Here is a 6,000-nt window from a genome sequence, read left to right as displayed (position 1 = left end):
AGGACCAAGGAGTGGACCGCGTAAGGAATGAACATCCGGTTACCTGGGTTTCCCCTGGCGTTCGGCTGAGAACGCTGTGCCTCACGAACCTGCTTCCCTATTCCCCAGCTGAGTGCAGTCGCCAGGCACAAGGTGGGAAGGATGGTCTCAGGTTCTGGGGTAGTAGCCGTGGGGCTATAGCGGTGTGACTGCGCATCCGGCTTGAGATTCTTGGATCCCGGCTGGTATGAGAGGGAGAAGTTGAACCGGGTGAACAGTAGGGCCCACCTAGCTTGCCTGGAATTGAGGCACTTCGCGGTGTGGAGATATTCCAGGTTCTTGTGGTCGGTCCACACAATGACAAGATGTTCCACCCTCTCCAGCCATTGCTTCCACTCCTCCAACGCCATCTTCACAGCGAGAAGCTCATGATTCCCCACATAATAGTGGTGTTCTGTGATCCCGGAATGCCCGATCAGCAGCTGGGGACCACGTGAACGGAACCTTGAGAGAGGTGAGTGCAGACAGGGGGGATGCCAGGGTGCTGTAGCCCTGGATAAAGAGGCGATAAAAGTTGGTGAATCCCAGGAAACGTTGCAGCTGTACTCTGGACATAGGCTGGGTCCAATCCACCACCACTCTCACTGTCCTGGGATCCATCTGGACATTCCCTGCAGCAATGATGTAACCCAGAAAGGGGATGGTGGAGAGATTTAATTTGCACTTCTCTGCTTTTACAAAAAGGCGTTGGGAAACCTGTCGGACGTGGAGCACGTGTTCTTGGGTGGAGCGTGTGAAGACGAGGATGTCATCGAGGTAAACGAACATGAACCGGTTCAACATGTCACAGAAAACATCATTAACCAGAGCCTGGAACACAGCAGGGGCGCTGGTAAGGCCAAATGGCATGACCAGATTCTCATTGTGACCACTGGCCATGTTGAAGGCAGTTTTCCACTTGTCCCCTTCCCATATCCGCACCAGGTGGTAGGCTTTCCATAGCTCCAGCTTGGAGAACACGGTGGCACCCTAGAGTGGCTCAAAGGGTGAGGAGATGAGAGGTAACGGTTCTTCACCGTGATGTCATTCAGACCCCGGTAGTTGATGCACGGCGCAGGGTTTTGTCCTTCTTCTCCACAAAGGTCCGGGGCAACTTCCGAGCCCCCAGGAAGACGTCCCGGGGCAGGCTGCGCTGACTTCAGGCAATGGGCATGGCAGAACGGGCTTCAGCCCATGATTGCACCGGCACACCAGTCAATGAGGGGATTGTGTCGCTGTAGCCAGGAGAAACCCAATACCATGGGTACCTGAGAAGACTTAATGAGCAGGAGCTGGAGCGTCTTGCTGTGGTTCCCTGATACACATAGGTTGATGGGGTGGTATTGTGGGTGACCCGGCCTATAGAGCGCACGTCCAGTGCTCTAACATCCATGGGAATGGAATGGGACTGAGTGGGAATATCCAGCTCAGAAGCCAGTGTAGCGTCCTTTAAGCTCTCATTGGCCCCAGAGTCGGTGTACCCGGATAGATTTTGACTGGTTCTCCCACAGCAACATGGCATGAAAAGGTCTTTTAGTGGATAGGTGGAGACGAAATTACTAGTAGTTCTGCAATACAGGCAGCTCTAAGTGTGAAGCCTGTATAACCGTTCAGCTGGAGACCGCCTAGCTCTGCCTAGTTGCATGGGCTCGTGAAGAGGTGAATCGCCAGTCTTCGGAGGCTCTCGGGGGAACTCTGGTATCCTCGGGTTCTCTCGGCAACGGAGCCATCGGGGAACTTCCGGGATACCTCGGAGAAAAGGTGGAATTCTTGGACGGGTGAGTAAAATGCAACACAAAATTACGTTCTTGAGTTTTGGTCCTGTGGATACCACGCTGTGAACAGTTTGAAGCAAACCTGTGCACATGCGAAGATACAGTGTGAGCAATTACCAAGAAAGGCTAGTACCTACCATACCCAATAATTTACAGCAATAGTTTAATGATATTTATTTTACAACAAGCCTACTAATAACCCATCTTAAACTAAATACGGAGCACACAATTAAAATTAATTTAGCAAACAGAAATGTCTCAACAGATAAAACAAAATGCATTATGCATGTTTAAAACTTGTTTAGATTAATAAATAGGCCTACAATGATAACAATGATATACAGCAGTGGTTACCAACCAGTCAATCGCCAAGGAATTCCTAGTTGATTACCAAACATTTCTGTAAAAAACAACGACAAGGCTTTCGTTCCTATATTTTTTTTACTCGTCTCACGCTGTTAGTGTTAGGTGTACCTGATGTGTTGTCATTGTGAACCATTTCATATCTCTGAAGGTACAAACTCTGCCTTCCCGGGGGTAGCAGATCAAGTGCGCTATAGGCCTACCACTGGCCAATCGGATGGTTCAGATTAACGTAACGTAGCAGGCGTAAAAGAAAGCTATAGCAAAGTTGATACTGTGAGATTTCTAAACTTTTAAAACCATGACTAGAGAGAGACTGTCAACGAATAGAGCAAAGAGCTACTGGTTTTATGACTGAGTTCATGTTTAAGTTTTTACTCAGCACTGTCAACACTTTGTATTCAAAACTTTTATAAGCAATAAAATGCGTGTTCTCCCTACTTCCACTCGCATTACAACCAACACTGCAGCTGCAATGAATGAGTCAAAGTGTATCGATAGGCTTGCGTTGTTATTATTAGCAGCTTGGGTCTTTTTTAATATCGAGGAATGTTTCACTTTATCTGATCATATTAGTAACAACATGAATTTGTGCATGAGGCAGAAATAATGTGGTGCAATTTGAGTTTTGCCATTAGCTGGAAGACGGAGTCCATGTTTGGTCAGTGTCAGCAGAGGAAAGGGAGAGCGGAGGGACGTTGACTGACCATCAGAAGTAGGCTCTATCAACACAGTAATATAAAAAAGGTTATTATTATGCTCACTCAGTTGTGCCTCACAAGTAATACAACAACTGATCTATTACCAGTGTGATCATATAGCCTACTTCAAATGTTGAAATATCATTTTAATAAAATGGTTAGAGAAGTACAAAAATGCATTGGCAGGGCAATTCAAGCAAAGCCCATATACGGTGATAATGTTTTGGGCCTATAGCCTACTGCATAGGTTAATGTTGCGTAGGCTTACGTTTTTTAAGTAATGTTAATGTAGATCTCGGCTTGCATTTTGACTCAGAAAGTGATGTTGACTCAAAAAAGGTTGGTGACCACTGATACACGGTAATAATAATGATTAATACAAATTATTATAAATGCTATATAAATATATATTTTTTCAAAATTGCATCCTACCTGAATAGTGAGTTGCACAATAGCCTGCATTTGGTTGTACCAACTTTCATCTCATCTTCGTCCACTACAATATTAAAAGTTCTCCATACAAAGGACATTCCTCTGGTAGGCCTTTCACTGTAGGCATACTCTCTAACTTTCCTTTAACTTTCTCTCCTCTCTTGCTCGCTCTCTCCTCAGCAGCAGATGCATGCTGATACTAGATATTAGATACTACTGTACTGTTGGAGCTAGGAACAAGCATTTCGCAACATCCTCAATAACATCTGCTAAATATGTGTATGTGACCAATAAAATGTGATTTGATGCACATAAGGCAGCGTGCAAGGAGTGAGAGAATGGTGCTGAAGTGTGAAAAGCGGGATGTATAATATGCAGCCCCCCAGCTACAACTTCACTTAATCGGCTTTTAATTTATTTTATAGGCAAAAGCCGTCTAACGGAAACCCTGGCGTGCGTGCGTGTGCGTGTGTGTGTGTTCGTGTTCCTCACCTGTTCCAAGATTAGGTCTTTCTTTGGAGGGGCAGGGTCTGTGACAGTGAGGTGACTGAGGAAGCGCTGGAGCTCCACCAGGTTGGCCAGCTGGTCTCTTAACACCTCTATCAGGAAACCACAGCTACACACAAAATAAGTTTCAGTTTGAGTTAGACTTTTATTGTCTGCATTGTGGTCTGTCTGATAGACCACCTATGCTATCCTGCACAGCTCTCAGAGCTCATAATTCTATCCTCACGTATGTTCAGGAAGGAGAGAGAATCATGTAAATAATAGTAAGAGAAAACACCAGTCAAAACAAAGCCTGGATACCTCATCTGTCTTCTAATCGGAGGGGAGATAAGAAAAGATTTTGAAGGACAATGATCTGAACAGACATTCTTCCTGAGCTATAGTTTTGATAGTTAGGATTCAGAGGCCACTCTTGTCAGAAGCGCCAGTACTGGCTGAGACTACTGTACCTTTAAGCCCTGGTTCTTGTTGAAGTTGTTGAAGTCATATTTCTTTTGGCAGTCTTCCTTCAGCACCAGGTTGTACAGAGCAATCCAGACCTGGCCGTCCAATTTAGTCACCTTCAGACAGAACCATTTTCCATTAATGTACTTCTCTATCTCTCCTGTAGAAGGAGACAAAGGACATGTGGGTCTACTACACTGTAACAACTAGGCCAGGGTTCCCCAACTGGTGGCCCGCAGGCCAAATAGTTTTATACCCCCCCCACATCCCAAGTAAAAAAAAAACATATTTCTTTAGAATTTTCCTTGTTGGACCTAAAAAACTGTAAAAACACCAGGAAATCAGCTACAAGTCATTTTCATTGAGGAAATCTTTTCCCAAGTCTTCCCACACATGTTTTGTCAAATATTATATCTGTTTGGGCTTCTTGCAGTCAATTTGCAGTCTACAAGTTATTTGTAATCATGTTCTGGCCCCCAACCATGCGCTAGTTGATGATCCCATTACAATATTCACACACCTCAACTTTTTTGCACATTTTGTTGTTTTATAGCCTGAATTTTAAATGGATTATAATTGAGTTTTTTTTCACTGGCCTACACACAATACCCCATTATGTCAAAGTGGAAATATGTTTTTAAACATTTTAAAAATTAATGCAAAATGAAAAGCTGAAATGTCTTGAGTCAACAACTATTCAACCCCTTTGTTATGGCTAGCCTAAATAAGTTCAGGAGTAAACATTTGCTTAACAAGTCACATGGACTGAATAATAGTGTTTAACATGATTTTTGAATGACTACCTCATCTCTGTACCCCACATGTACAATTATCTGTCGAGCAGTGAACACATTCAACCACAAAGACCAGGGAGGTTGTCCAATGCCTCGCAAAAAAAGGCACCTATTGATAGATGGGTCATATGAAAAAAGCAGACATTGAATATTCCTTTGAGCATGATGAAGTTATTCATTACTCTTTGGATGGTGTATCAATGAACGCAGTCACTACAAAGATACAGGTGTCCTTCCTAACTCCGGAGAGGAGGGAAACCACTCAGGGATTTCACCATTAGGCCAATGGTGACTTTCAAAAAGTTAAAGTTTAATGGCTGTGATAGGAGAAAACTGAGGATGCATCAACAGCATTGTAGTTATTCAAAAATAGTAAACTAATTGACAGAGTAAAAAGGAAGCCTGTACAGAATAAACATATTCCAAAACATGCATCCTGTTTTCAACAAGGCACAAAAGTAGAACTGCAAAAAATGTGCCAAAGAAATTAACTTTGTCTTGAATACAAAGTGTTATGTTTGGGGCAAATCCATCACAACACATTACTGAGTATCCACTTCATATTTTCAAGCATGGTGGTGGCTGCATCATGTTATGAGTATACTCTTTTTTAGGATAAAAAACAAAAAACAAATAGAGCTAAGCACAGGCAAAATCAGAGGAATACTTGGTTCAGTCTGCTTTCCAACAGACACTGGGAGACAAATTCACCTTTCTGCAGAAAAATAACACAAAATACAAGGCCAAAGATACACTGGAGTTGCTTACCAAGACAACATTGAATGTTCCAAGACTTAAATTGGCTTGAAAACCTATGGCAATGCTTGAAAATGGCTGTCTAGCAATGATCAACAACCAACTTGACAGAGCTTGAAGAATTTTTTAAAGCATGTGCAAATGTTCTACAATCCAGGTGTACAAAGCTCTTCGAGACTTAACCAGAAAGACACAGCTGTGATCACTGGC

Source organism: Oncorhynchus nerka, linkage group LG15, assembly GCF_034236695.1.
Source record: "Oncorhynchus nerka isolate Pitt River linkage group LG15, Oner_Uvic_2.0, whole genome shotgun sequence".
Lineage (NCBI taxonomy): Eukaryota > Metazoa > Chordata > Actinopteri > Salmoniformes > Salmonidae > Oncorhynchus > Oncorhynchus nerka.
Note: the sequence above shows the minus strand (reverse complement) of the source record.